General features: G+C 44.2%; 1 long non-coding RNA gene across 1 annotated transcript in view; it reads right to left on the bottom strand.

The window, feature by feature from the left end:
- Nucleotides 1-14,703, bottom strand: part of LOC143644831 (uncharacterized) — a 28,444-nt gene extending 13,741 nt beyond the window's left edge. Inside the window, exons 1-2 of the long non-coding RNA XR_013156897.1 lie at nucleotides 14,619-14,703; nucleotides 12,695-12,850 (exon numbers count right to left, since the gene is read on the bottom strand). This is a non-coding gene — a long non-coding RNA (uncharacterized LOC143644831). The remainder of the gene's footprint in view (nucleotides 1-12,694; nucleotides 12,851-14,618) is intronic.
- Between the last annotated feature and the right edge of the window lie 504 nt (nucleotides 14,704-15,207).

Genomic DNA, 15,207 nt, shown 5'->3' with positions numbered 1-15,207 from the left:
ATCTATACCTACATATATACATAGAATACTATATACATATAGTGCCTGTATTAGTCAAGATTCTGTAGGGAAACAGAACTAACAAAAGATAGCTGTAAATAAAAGTATCTCAAGCAACTGTGGGGATGCATGACCCAGGAGAGGCTGACTGGCTGAAGTAGAGATGAAAGTTCTCTCTTCCGACTGCTGAAATTTTCATCTTTCCATTAAAGTCTTCAGGTGATTGGATTACACCCAACTGAGTGGATCAGAGCTGATTGATTGTATTAAATCCAACTGAATTGTATTAAATCAAACTGATTGGATTCCCTCATTGCAGAAGGCACTCCCATCAGTTAATCATAGATGTAGTCAGCCATAGATGCAATCAACTGACTGATGGTTTAAGTCCATGAAATTGTCCTCACAGTAATAGTTAGGCCAGTGTCTACCTGACCAGACAACTGGGCACCATCAACTGGCTAAGTTGACACCCAAACCTAACTACTGCACAGCTCTATCTAGCAAAGACTCATCAGAATACAGGGTTTCCACGTCCCCACTGCCATCGTTATCAACCCATATGTCCCCTTTATTCTGTAAAGGCGAGAATTTAGTATAAATTGTAACTCTGCTACTCACACAATGAGACTCTGGGTCTGGTTTTCAGAGATCTGAAGTCTATGACTACAGGAAATATGATTTTCCTTCAGGGCACACATGGAAACTTTTGCATCTTTCTTACCACATTTAAGTTACAAATCTGAAGTCTTCAGCTCATCCCTTTCCCTTATAATTGTATCTAGCATATATAAGAACAAAGAGCCAACATTGTAATACCTCATAATTCCATAAAATTCTCAATTCAACCAGAGCCTTAACTTGTACCAGACTATGATTAAGAGAATCAAATGCTGATATTTGGCATAACTGTATTGCCAACTTGCACCATAAACTGTTACAGCCAACTTGATCATTGGAAATAGTCATTAATGCCTTTGAATCTAATCAAGGAAGAAGACTAATTGTAAAAACCCATCTTTTGAGATTCTTTTTCTTAAGAATCACTCCAGATACCAAGCTGTATTAGGATTCTGTAGAGAAAGAGAACTAACAAGAGACATCTATAAATAAGAGATTTTATAAAAGTGTCTCATGCAACTGAGGATGCATGAATGCAAATTCCATCAGGCAGGTCACGAGTTGGCAATAATGATGAAGGTTTTTGATAAATTGCCCAGGAGAAGATGGCTGGCTAAAGTAGAGATGAACATTGTTTCTCATTGAAGTAGAGGTAAAAGTTTTCTTCTCTGAATGCTGAAATAATCACCTCTCCCTTAAAAGTCTTCAACTGTCTTACCTCCAACTGATTGGATTAAAGTTAACTGATTGTATTAGATCAAACTGATTGGATTCTCTCATTGCTGAAGACGCTTTGATCAGTTGATCATAGATGCAATCAGCCATATATGCAATCAACTGACTAATGGTTTAAGTCCACAGAATGCCCTTGCAGTAGCAATCAGGGTCATATTTGCTTGACCAAACAACTGGGCACCATCACTTGGCCTAGTTGACCCGTGAACCCAACCATCACAGTTTCAGAACAAACTTTCCAAGAATTCTCTACAACAATCAGGGGTAAACAGCCAAGAGAACAATGAATCAAGAAAAATACAACCTAAAAATGTAAGGAAATATGTTGAAGTTTTTTCTTGTCCTGGACCCAAAGCCACCTCTGGCTCAGATGTGTCTGTGGCCTAGAAAGACAATCTAAAAATGTAAAGAAAGGAGAGTTCTGGGAAGATGAAGTTTTCTAGTTTGCTAGCTGCTGGAATGCAATATACCAGAAACAGAATAGCTTTTGTATAAAAGGGGGATTTAATAAGTTGCTAGTTTACAGTTCTAAGGCTAGGAAAATGTCCCAATTAAAACAAGTCTATAGTAATGTCCAATCTAAGGCATCCAGGGAAAGATACCTTGGTTCAAGAAGGCCGATGAAGATCAGGGTTTCTCTCTCAAGTGAGAAGGCACATGGTGAACACAGTTCATGTGCACTGTTCCCACTCCCTATGAGCCACGACTTCCCCCAAACTCCATGCACCTGAACTCTGTTATCCCCTCATTGTGTTCCAAGTTGCCTCCATGCTGACCACCACAACTAACTCCCCTCATCCCCAATCTGTGCGTCTTGCCCCACACCCCCACCTCCCGCAGCTTGTACAGCTGCCCTAGCATGCTTCAGCCTGAACCACCTCTCCTGTGCAAACACACAGTCTCGCCCCACCCCTCCCAAGACCCACACACCCGCACCCAGCCCCTTGACCTCCACCTCCCCATCCCTGCTCCCTGCAGGCAGTCACCTGTGCATCAGGCTGTGGACACTCACCTTCCACCCTCATGCCTACAACCCACACAGTCACGCAACCCCGTTCCACTCCCACCCCTCACAACCTTGCACCCCATGCAAGCTCTGTGCATGCATACATCAGCCTCTGGCCCCCAAGATCCATACATGGGCATGTGCATGGATCTTGCCACGTCCTCCCCCAACCCCAGCTCTGGGCAAACGCTGGCCTGCACATCCTGGCCACATCCACTCCCAGCCCATGGAGGCACAACCTCAGCCCACTACTCCTGTGCTCTGCACACATGTACATCAGGACCCTGCTCCTCAGACCAGCTCAGACCAGGGCCCCACCTCCCAGACCCACACATGCACACAGCCAAATCCTCCATGTGGGGCACCCATGTATCCATGCATTGACCACTTGACCTTTGCACCCCACAACCCCTGCCCTGCACACATTCACATCTTTGTCCCACAGCCCCACACAAGTGCCCTGCTCCCACACCTGCCAGGTGCTCATGTGTGCATTTGTGCTACATAGCCCCTGCCTTGCACATAGCTGCCTCCCTACCCCACCTCACCCCGCACCTGCACACCCATGCCAGGGCTCTTTCCACCCAACATCACCTACCCTTGACCCACATCCTTCAACCCATGAGACCTCTGCCCCATTCCTACAAACTTGCACATCTACATCCTGGACCCCCTGGACCACTCCCCTCCTGTGCAAGGACACACCTGCTCTCTGCCCTCTGTGCCCCAACCTCTGTGCCCCATACTCCACACCCTCAAAGCCATGACCCCCATGTTCCATGAGTACACCCACATCCTGCCTGTGCACCAGACCTCCTGCATCCATACAGCCTCCCCCATCTGCCTCCCATTGCTCCCTACCTCTGTGTCCCCCATGCCACACTCTGCACCTGTGCTTCAAGGTCTGCCTGAGCTGCACCCCATCCCCATGGCCCCTTCACTGCACCTTCACAACCCCACAATCCGCACCCCATGCTCAAGGCACCAGCATAGCATCCCTGTCCTGTGCTTATACCTACGCCACAACCCCTCACCATACCCTTGTGCCTTATACTATGCTCTACATCCTGCTCCACATTCATCCCCAAAACACAAAGATTTAGATACTGAAAGGAATCCACTTCCAAAGTAACCCTATCAAGACACTCATGTGCTGTGAACACCACAGAAGATCACTGAGCATATGAAGATGTGCACAGATATAGATCAACCTAATGAACAAATTAAATGGATGGAAGGGACACAGACTTTGGAACAACTAACCAAAGATGTTCATATAACTCTACTAAATAAAATCAGTGGAATGGCTAATGACATAAAGCAGATCAAGAAGACAGTAGTAGAGCAGAAAGAGGAATTTGAAAGAACAAATAGAAAAATAGCAGATATTACAGAGATTAAAGATGCTTTAGATCAAATAAAAATGCTAGAGACAAAACAGCAGAAGAAAGAATAAGTGAACTAGAGGACAGGACAATTGATTTTGAACACACAAAGAGCAAATGACAAAAAAGATGGAAAATTTTGAATTGGATGTCACGGAAATGATGGACAAAACAAAGAGCAGAAAATATAAAGAACCATTGGTGTCTCAGAAGGAGAAAAGGAGAGGAAAGTGCTAAGAAGATTAGTTGAGGATATAATGGGGAAAAACTTACTGATCCTTATAAAAGACATAATATGCATCAAAGAAGCCCAATAAATCTCTAACAGAATAAATCCAAATAGGCCTAAGACACATGCTAATCAGTCTGACAAATGTTGAAGAGAAGAAAATTTTGAAAGTGGCAAGAGAAAATAATCTACTACATACAAGGGAAACCAAATATGGCTGAGTTGGGACTACTAGCAACTGTAGTAGCTAGTAGCATTGGTATGATATGGAGGCGAGAAAGCAGTGGTATGATATATTTAAGATCCTGAAAGAGGAAGTCTTCCAGCCAAGAATTCTATATCCAGATAAACTGTCCTTCAAAACTGAAGGAGAGATTAAATTTTCACAAACAAAAACTGAGAAACTTTGTCAACAAGAGACCAGTCCTACACAAAATAGTAAAGGGAGTTCTGCTGGTTGAAAAAAAAAAAACAGGAAAGAGAGGTGTGGAGGAGGGCACAGAATTGAAGAGTACCACTAAGGGGTAACTTAGAGGATAAAAAGAGAAAGAAGGAAAAGAATATAGAACTGACAAAATGCAAAGAATAAGATGGTAGGTTCAAGAAATCCCTTTACAGTAATAACTTTGAATGTTAACAGACTAAACATACTAATTAAAATGTACAAATTGGCAGAATGGATTAATAAATACAATCCAGCTATATGCTACTTACAAGAGATTCACTTTAGACACAAGGACACAAATAGATTGAAAGTGAAAGAATGGAAAAAGTTGTTCTACCCAAGCTGTAACCAAAAGAAAGGATGAGTACCTTAAGTAATATCAGACAAAACAGACTTTAAATGTAAAGACATCATAAGAAACAAAGAAGGACACTATATATTAACAAAAAGGACAATTCTCCAAGGAGAATAACCATCATAAGTGTTTGTGCTCCCAAACAAGGAGCTCCAAAGTGCATGAGACAAACATCAGCAAAACTGAAGGGAGTGATAGATGCTTCAACAATAGTAGGAGACTTCAACATACCACTGGTCTAGTTTGCTAGCTGCCAGAATGCAACACACCAGAGATGGATTGGCTTTCAATAAAAGGGGATTTATTTAGTTAACCTATAGTCCTTCAGAGGAAAGGCAGCTAACTTTCAACTGAGGTTCTTTCTTATGTGGGAAGGCACAGGGTGATCTCTGCTGGCCTCCTCTCCAGGCCTCTGGGTTCCAACAACTTTCCCCTGGGTGATTCCGTTCTGCATCTCCAAAGGCCTGGGCTGAGCAGCGGGTGCTGAGATGAGGTATGCTGAGCTGCCTGGGCTGTGCTACATTGAGCTCTCTCATTTAAGCACCAACCCGTTAAATCAAACACCCGTCATTGCAGCAGGCATGCCTCCTAGCCGACTACAGATGTAATCTGCAACAAAAGAGGCTCATATGCCATTGGCTCATGTCCACAGCAATAGAACTAGGCACCTTCACCTGACCAAGTGGACACGTGAATCTAACTACTACAACCACATTCCTCTATTGATTGAACAACCAGACAGGGGATCAACAAGGAAATAGAAAACTTAATTTGATAAATGAATTAGACCTAACAGACATATATAGGTTGTCATACCCCAAAACATCAGTATATACATTCTTCTCTAGTGCTCATGGAACATTTTCCAGGATAGAACATATGTGGGGGTGCAAAATAGGTCTTTATAAACTTTAAAAACTTGAAATTATTCCAAGCACTTTCTCTGATCACAGTGGAATGAAACTGGAAATCAATAACCAACAAAGAATGAGAACTTTCACAAATATATGGAGATTAAGGAACACACTCTTAAGCAACCAGTGGGTCAAAGAAGAAATTGCTAGAGAAATCGGTACCTATCTGAAGATGAATGAAAATGAGAACATGACATACTAGAACTTATGGGATGTGGCAAAGGCTGTGCCTACAGGGAAACTTATTGCCATAAATGTCTATATTAACAAAGAAGAAAGAGCAAAAATCAAGGACTTCACTGCTCACTTGGAAGAACTTGAGAAAGAATAGCAAACTAACCCCAAAGTAATTAGAAGAAGAGAAATAACAAAGATTAAAGCAAAAGAGTTAAATGAATGGGAGAACAAAAGAACAATAGAAAGAATCATCGCAACCAAATGTTGGTTCTTTGAAAAAAATCAATAATATTGCTGGACCACTAGCAAGGCTGACAAGGAAAAAAAAAGAGAGAGGATGTAAATAAAGTCAGAAATGAGAGGGAGATAGTTACCATAGACCCTGAAGAAATTTGGATACAATGAATAACTATACACATACAAATTAGACAACTGGTGACCCCTGGCACCATGGGATCAACAATGCCATCCTGACCAAAAGGGGGAAAAGAAACATAACCAATAAGGTGTCAGTGGCTGAAAGAGTTCAAATAGAGTTGAGAGGCTGCTCTGGAGGTTGCTCTTATGCAAGATTCAGTTAGACATTGCTACCAATTATAGCTTGCCAAACCCCAATCAAAACCATTCCTGCCAATCCTAAAGAACACCTAGAGCATTATATAAGATTCTACAAAGGTTCCCTGCACCAAGGTAACTTTCAAAAAGCCAACAACCTCCAGATGGGTCCCTGGACCAGATAAGTTCTGAAATGCAGAGGGGCCAGCCTTTCCAGAACCTGAGCTATTCTATCCCCCTTCCCATATTATCAATAGCCCCTTCCAACATCAAAATGTTAGAATGGACATAGCCCAAATACCCCTAAAGAGTGGGAGAAAGATCAAAGTTGATGGTGAAATTATACAGAGAAGGTAGGTTTAACAAATGAGTATGATTGTTGAGTCATTATATTGATATTTCTTTTAGTCTCCAGTATCTTACAGCAGCTAGAAGTAAAAACCTAAAATTGTGGAACTGTAACCTACACCAAACTCTGAAATCTGTTCTACAAATAATTGTTGTGATGTGTTTCGGAAAATATTGCTTTTTTGTATATATGTTATTTTTCACAAAAAATTTTTTTAAAAATAAGTAAAGCTGTTGAAGTTTTTACTTGCCCTGGTACCAAAGCCACTCCTGGCTCAGATGCGTCTGTGGCCTGGTGGAAGCCCACACTCCTGGTCCAGCAGTCCATAATGCTGAAACCATATGCCTGTCCCTGGTATCTGGTTCTGAAGGGAGAAGAAGATACCTAACGTGCAAATGTAGTGTGCTTATATGTCTGTTCAGAGCTGTTGCATGAGTGAGAAGAGAAAAGTAGATCAAAATGACTTCACCAAAATTAAAACCTTATGTGCATCAAAAGACATTATCAAGAAAGTGACAAGACAGTTTAGGAATGGGAGAAAACGGTTTCAAGTCATATATCTGAAGAGGGTGTAATACTCAGAATATATAAAAATCTGCTACAATTCAACCACAAAAAGATTAAGAATGCAATTTAAAAATTGGCAAAGGCCTTGAGTAGACATTTCTGTAAAAATATGCAAATGGCCAATAAATACATAAAAAGTTCTCAACATCAGTAGTTCTCAGAGAAATGAAAATTAAAACCACAATGAGAAGTCACTTCAAACCCACTAGGAGGGCTACTTATTAAAAACGGAACATAACAGGAATTGGAGAGGATGCAGAAATATTGAAACCTTTGTAGGTTAGTAGTAGGAATGTAAAATTCCTGCTGCTGGGGAAAACAGTTTGGTGGGTTCATCAAAAAGTTAAATATAGCATTGCCAAATGACCCAGCAATTAACTTCTAGGTAAATAAACAAAATAATTTAAAGCGGTGACTCCAACATATAATTGTACAACCATATTCGTAGCAGTATTATTCAAAATTACCAAAAGTTGGAAGAGACCCAAGTGTCCATCAACACATGAATGGATAAACCAAATTTGGTATATGCATAAAATGGAATATTATTCAGCCATAAAAGGGAGTGACATTCTGGTTCATGAAACAACATAGATGAACCCTGAAAACATCATGTTCAATGAAATAAACCACAAAACAAAGAACAAATATTGTATGATTCAACTAATGTGAAACATCTAGAATCTGCAAACCCATAGAGATGGAAAGTACATGAGGTTATCAGGGGCAGAGGGTGGTGGGGTGGTGGGTGGTTGAGAATTGAGCGTTACTTATAAATGAGTGCAACATTTCTGATCGGAGTTATGAAAAGCTAGTAATCTATCACAGTAATGGTAGCACAATGTTGTAAATGTAATTAATATTACTGAATTGTATGCTTAAAAGTGACTAAAATAGATAATTTTGAGTTTTATATATGCTACTACAATAAAATTTAAAGAATACCAAGCTAAAAACAAATTACAGAAGATTCCACATAAAATTAATATTGCTTGTACAAAACCATAAATCATGGTGACCTTTTACCATTTCCTTAGAAATTTGATTGCAAAATGTGACATTAACAGCCACTGTAGAAGAATGAAACATGCATTACATTTGCTGATAAGAGTAGATTAAGTATCATTTTGGCTTGAAAGGGCATCCAAGTGAATTATGTTTAATTTTTACAATAATGAAAGAAGTGCTATTCTGTGGAATGGTATCTATAATTTTCAAGACCTGGTGCAAAATACTGTATTTTTTTACATTACGTGTCAAGTACCAAAGCAGAGGCAGCCTGTTTTAGTTTCTAGGCTGCCCAAAGCACATACCATGAAATGGTTTTGCTTAAAAAAAAATGGGAATTTATTTACAAGCTTAGAGTTTTGAGACCATGAAAATGTCCAAATCAAAGCATCATCAAGGCCAAGCTTTCTTCCTGAATTTGTTGCCAAAAATCCTTAGATCCTCTGTCATAGAGTATTTCGTTTGTTGCTCTCAGCTTCTTGTCCCTGGCTTTTTCTTCTCTATGTTTTCAGTCCCTTTAAAAAGGATTCCAGGAGCGGTGCAACTGTGGCTCAGTGGCAAGAATTCTCGCCTGCCGAGTTGGAGACCCGGTTCGATTCCCGTAGCCTGCCCATGCAAAAAAAAAAAAAAAAAAGACAGACCCCAGTTCAAAGAATTAAGACCCACACTGGGCCACACCTTAACTGAAGTAACCTTACCGAAAGGACATAATTATAACAATAGCATGGGTTCACACCCACAGGGATGGAATGACCAGTTTCAAACCATTACCCAGTCCCGAGGATCCTCACCCCAGAACCAAACACCTTGGACAGAAGGCGCAAGAGCAAAAGCTTCAGTTTGCTAATTCCTCTTCTGATACCAGCGGCAATCCCTGAGTTGCCGCTGCACCCCGAGATGCCCGGGTGTCCGCCGCGCGCTGGCCCGGCGCGTGAACCTGACAGCCTGAGGATCCTGAACACCGCCACGCCCCGCGCGCTGTCCGTGGACCCTGAGGCCAACGGTCACTGGAGCCCTGCTCGCTTGGCCTCCGGCTGTGTCCCCAGACTCCAAACTTGTGAAGCGGAATCCCTGCTCAAGGAACCGCCCCGCCTCGCTGCTGTCATGGGCAGCTACCTGAGCAGCTACCTGGGCGCGCCCCAGCCCGCGCCGCCGCCCCCGGCCCCGAAGCGCCGGTCCCCGCCGCCCAGGCCCGCCCGCAGCCAACCCGGCCCGGCTCAGCGCCAGGTTCTGCGCGTCCCCAGTGAGCGCTGTGTGGACACCCGACCCCTGCTCCAGATCCCGCCTGAATGGGAGCCCATCAGTCTCCTCAGGGTGCTGGTGACCGAGGCCTGTAGGCGCTTTCCTAACAAGCTGCCCCTGCAGACCATTTCTGGGACAGATCCATCCTGCGCATGGGACACTTACTGGAAGAGGTGGCTGTGGGATGCCCGGAACCGCAGGCGGTTCAGGAGCCCCGTCACGGTCAAAATCGCCCCTCCTGGGAGCAGAGGGAGCGGCTTTACCATTTGCTCAACCCCCGAGGAGCCCCCAGACCCCTGTGCCAGGGAGACTGTGCTGAAGGCCCTCAGCCGGTGCAACAAGGGGAAGAAGAAGTTTGACGAGCCGCTCTGGATTGAGATTCCCGAAGACAAGAGCAGGAAGCCCAGCCCCGAGGCCAGGCGGTCTGCCTTCAAGCCTGTGGTGAGAAACGGAGTGAGCCCTCCCTTTGTGAAAGGCACATGGAGAACATGGGAATGTTGGCGAGTTTCCTCTCCAGGCTTCTGGTTTCATGAAGCTCCCCTGAGGGCATCCTTCTTCTTCATCTCCGAAGGTCTCTGGCTACATGGGCTCTCCTGGCTCTCTCATCATTCTGAAGCTTTCTCCAAAATGCTTCCTCTATTAAAGGATCCCAGTAAACTAATCAAGACCCACCTCAAGTGGGTGGAGTCACATCTCCCACTAATTAAACCCACAGTTGGGTGAGTCACATCTCCATGGAGGTAATTTAATCAAGTCTGCAGCCTAAAGTGTTGAATGGGAATTAAAAGAAAAGATGCTTCCACATGATTACATCAGGATTAAAACATGGCTTTTCCAGGGTACATATTCCTTTCAAACCAACACAGCCTGTGAATGTACCTGTTGGTCTTCTAGTCTTATCAGCTGTTGCTTTATATGATTTAACTATTATAAGAGGTGGCACCACAAATAGAATCACTGCCACTGCTATAACCAAGGCAGAATTTCACCTCAAGTTTTACCAAAGGCCACAGTTCTGGTCCTATATTGTCTGAGTCCTAAGACCAGTGGAATAGAAGCAGAATGGGGCAATTTCCATCTACATACTAGTGCTCAAATTGGAAGGCTGTTGGAATCATTTATGGAGGCTTTAAAATGTCCCACTGTCAGGCCCTATGCTGGAGGACACCGGACACAGGTAGTTGCATCTGAGCTTTACCTTAGAACTTCAGGTAGAAAAGGTGTAGCACACTGGGCTTGCCTGGCATGAAATGGGAGCTGAGGATGAAAGTATTTTCACTCACAGGTAATGATGACTAAAGTTCAGGGAATATCCATGTGTCTTTTTCCAGTCTGACTCATCCCTCTGAGTCTCCTACACAATGGGAATTGTTGACCAGCTTTGCTGACATCACAGACCTACCTTTGTACATTTATGTATGCCCCCATCCAATTGTGGGGCTTTCAGGAACTGAAAAACAGGTTGATTCAAAGGAGCAGAGCTGGCACAGACAATGGTCTTTCTGATGTGAAACAAAGGAGAAACCTCTTGCCAAAGGAGACTCAACTTGGAGCTCTGGTTCTAGGAGCATGCCACAAAGAAGCACCCAGTTTCTCCATCCAGAAGCTCTTCTACAGCAGTGACTGAGGACCCCACAGGAGATGAACTATCCCTCCAGGAGCCTGGATCCCAAAGATGGAGCAAGGGGGGCAGGGGCACCTGCTTCATCACAGCATTTACTTTGCTTTCTTGTTGTTTAAAGAATGAGCGTATGGAGAGAATGGACAATGAATGAATGAGTGAATGAATGAACTTAGAAACAAACCTGAGAAGGCCGCTCATGAGCCAGCAAGGACTTCCTGGTCTAAAGTGAGGGATTTAACACAGTCAGGACTGTGCACCTGCAGCCCAAATAACCACAATAATGGTGGGAAACACGTCATTGATTCTCCCCATGTAGGGACATCCGTGACAGCCGAATGAGAAGTCAGAGTGCAGCACCACGGGGCCCGGAATGTATTCTGAGATGCCTTTACTTCTTGAGGCACCCACACACTAAATAGGTCTACTGTTCTTCCTGCCATGAAGAGCTATGCCCCACCCCCCTAATATTTCACAAGTGCTATTCAGGAGGGTGAATGTGGTGAACCATGGCTGGGCATCCACCAGAAAAGAGAAGCACAACTAAAAAGAAAAAATGATGAAAGAGAAAAAAGAAGTGCAACGTGTCGAGAGAAGTACATGTAGGACATGCTCAAGATGCCCCTAAAAATCACAAACTGGTGAAAGCAAACTAGCTTTCTCCTGGGGCAGAACGTGGACAGTTTAAGGCAGCAGCAGGAGGGACGAGCAGAGGCTGCTGACCCCGTGTTTGCCCTTATGATCCCAGGCCCCCTGAGAATGGTGTCCCAGCCCCTGAGGGATTCCTGTCCACCCACAGCCTCCCCAGGACAGAGGACTCCAGAACATCCCCACCCCATTGGTGCTGGGGAGCTGACTGCCAAAGGAATGCTCCAGCTGGGCACCTGCCAACTGCCCAGCCCTAGCACAGGCAGGTGAGGGGGATTCCAGCTCTGCTGAGGGGTCTGTCCTCACTGAGTCCCAGCCCCACCTTCGAGGATCCCTTCTTCACATTCAGTTTCCAGATGTAGGGATATCAGAACTCTGTAAGAGGAGCATCTTTGCCTCAAGGAAACATCAGAGACGGTGGATGATCTGATAAATCAAGGACAGCCCCATGCAAAGGACATGTGCCCAAGGAGGACCCCAGGAAGAAATTTGTGTGCCTAAACACCACATGGAACAGAGAGGGTTGAGGCAGGAATCGGGAGTTAGGGCTCTTCCCAAAGAGAATGGCAGGTGGATGCCTGCAGGTCAGCTCTGTTCTACCAGCTGGGCTGCAGCAAAGGGCTTGCTGCACCCACAGGTAATCAGGCTGCGTCTCCTTAAAGCAACCACATTTGTCCCACCCAGGGGGGAGCTCTGAGATAAAGGTTCAAGAAACCCTCAATCTACAAGGAACATTTCCTAGTGACTCCCCTAAGCCTTCCTCCAAGTTTCTTCCTAGATTCTACTTTTCATTCCCAGCATATCCGTGCGGCTTTGGAGGTGGTTTTCTTCTCTGACCTTTTTCTTTCCTTGGCTTTCCTGCAAAGGGCAGCGGTCAAGGTCTTCTTCCTGCTTTCTGCAAATCGTGCGGCCCAAGTCCAAGTCCATTAAAAATATCATTGTCCAAGTCTGTCAAGTAGAAATTATACAAATGGCTGCTAAATATTTGGTCTCCTGATGAAAGTAAAAGACAGAGAAAGAAGTAGGCCAATGATTAGAATAAGTTTATGCATGTAATAAAGTGAGAACTTATCACGTGCGATTTCTCTATAGGTACACAGTGAACTAAAAGGTGTTCATAAGTACAACTTACACACACTCTAGATGTTCCCTGCGGCACTCTTCCCAACGACTAACACCTGGTAATGACATCTACAATGTACTGAATATATAAGGTGTGACACATTCACATAATTTGATTGCTCCACAACAGTAAGCCTGCACATGGCACTGCAAAACCTAAGACTATAAGGAATCCCTCAAATGCACCATTGAGCAGCACAAGCTATGCACAAAGAACATGCACTGATCAATTCCATTTATAGAAGGGTGGGAAACATGTATGTCTAATAGATGTGCTTAGAAACCAGGACTGTGGAGTGATAGCGAGATGAAACAAGACAGTAGGAAAAGGCATACTCAGCTAATGCACCCCACATACCCACACACACATACACACAAAAACCTTGAAAAAGCATGCACGGTCTGTCAGAACCAACTCAGTCAGAATTCTGGAAAACAGTCACGTTAGAAAACAGCCACACTGGCATTGATTGAGGAAAAAGAAACCTAGTAATGTAAGGAAATCTGAGGGATGCTTTAATTTGCCCAAGTCCTCCTTAGAATTGAAGGGAGAAATGCATGGCTCTAGGATGGTTGGAGACCTCAATGTATCTCTTTCAATAAGGATCAGAACATCTAACAGAATATCAATAACAGAAAAATAAGTTTAAAGCATTGAATAATATTGTACCCAACAGACCAAACCAGACATATATATATATAAAAAACTCCACCCAACAAAAGCAAAATACTCATTCTTCTCACATGCACATGAAACATTCTCCAGTTAGACTGTATATTAGGTGGAAATGAGTTATTGCTCAATGGGTGCACAGTTTCCATTTTTCATGATAAAAATATTAGTAATAAATGGAGGTGCTGGTATTACCACACTGTGAATATAATTCATACTACAGAATTGCACACTTGAAAGTGATTAAAATATGAAATATTGAGTTGTATAATATACCACCAGAATAAAAAGTTAAAGTAAAAACCCTAAAAAATAATAACTGGAGAGTCCACATAAAATCAACTATTGCTTGTTGATCACAGATACCTTTCACCATTCCCTTAAGAGCTAAATTGGAAAAAGTAATATTAAAAATCATTACAGAGAAATGAAATATATATTACTTACAGTAATCAAAAGTAAACTAGCTATTTGCATTTCCTTAAAATGCATTCAGTGTTGTGTTTTAATGTGCTGAAAAATATTTCGGTATTTCTCAAAATTATTTGTGGCTCACTTTCTAAGGGAATTAATCCAGTGAAACCATCAGGTGTTGTTTGTTTGCTTGCTTGGTATTTTAAATGGTGTTTTCTCGGATAAACTCCAGGGATAAATATTCACATAGCCACAGATACACAGATCTGTAACTGTGGAATCCTCTTTCCGCTTTCACACATTTTCTACAGACACGACCTTGAAGAACACAGCCAGCCCCATCTGTGAATATTTTTCACGTTGAAATGAGAAGAAATGTGGGGAAAATGCACCCAAGCATATTGTACACATTTTTACAATAATGAGAGAGAACCGTTCCCCAAATACTTCTACAACTGTCATGACCTGGTAGGGACAATTCTATCTTCCACACTGAATGTCAAGTACCAAAACAAAAACCCTCCCTGGGCCCGTCTCTCCTGAACCAAACACCTTGGACAGCAGTGGCAAGAGCAGAGGCTTGAGCTTCCCTTGTCCCACTGGTTCCGGGGTCGTCCCATGAGCTGTCGCTGCGCCCTGAGATGTCCGGGTGTCCGCGAGGCGCTGGCCTGGCGCGTGGACCTAACCGCCTGACAGTCGCGGGCGCCCGCACGCCCCGTGCGCTGTCCGTGGGCCCTGAGGCCAACGGTCACTGGAGCCCTGCTTGCTTCGCCTCCGGCTGTGTCCGCAGACTCCAGACCTCTGGAAGCGGAATCCCTGCTTGGGGACCCGCCCCGTCACGCCGCTGTCATGGGCAGCTACCTGAGCAGCTACCTGGGCGCACCCCAGCCCTCGCTCCCGCCCCCGGCGCCGAAGAGCCTGTCCCCGCCGCCCAGGCCCGCCCGCAGCCGACCCGGCCCGGCTCAGCGCCCGGTTCTGCGCGCCCCCCGTGAGCGCTGTGTGGACACCCGACCCCTGCCCCAGATCCCGCCTGAATGGGAGCCCGCCAATCTCCGCAGAGTGCTGGTCACCGAGGCTTGGAGGCGCTTTCCTAACAAGCTGCCCCCGCAGACTGTCTCGTGGCTGGATCCGTCCTGCGCAA

This window comes from Tamandua tetradactyla, chromosome 1, assembly GCF_023851605.1.
Source record: "Tamandua tetradactyla isolate mTamTet1 chromosome 1, mTamTet1.pri, whole genome shotgun sequence".
NCBI lineage: Eukaryota > Metazoa > Chordata > Mammalia > Pilosa > Myrmecophagidae > Tamandua > Tamandua tetradactyla.
The sequence above is the reverse complement of the archived record's forward strand: the minus strand, read 5'-3'. Positions and strand labels throughout refer to the sequence as shown.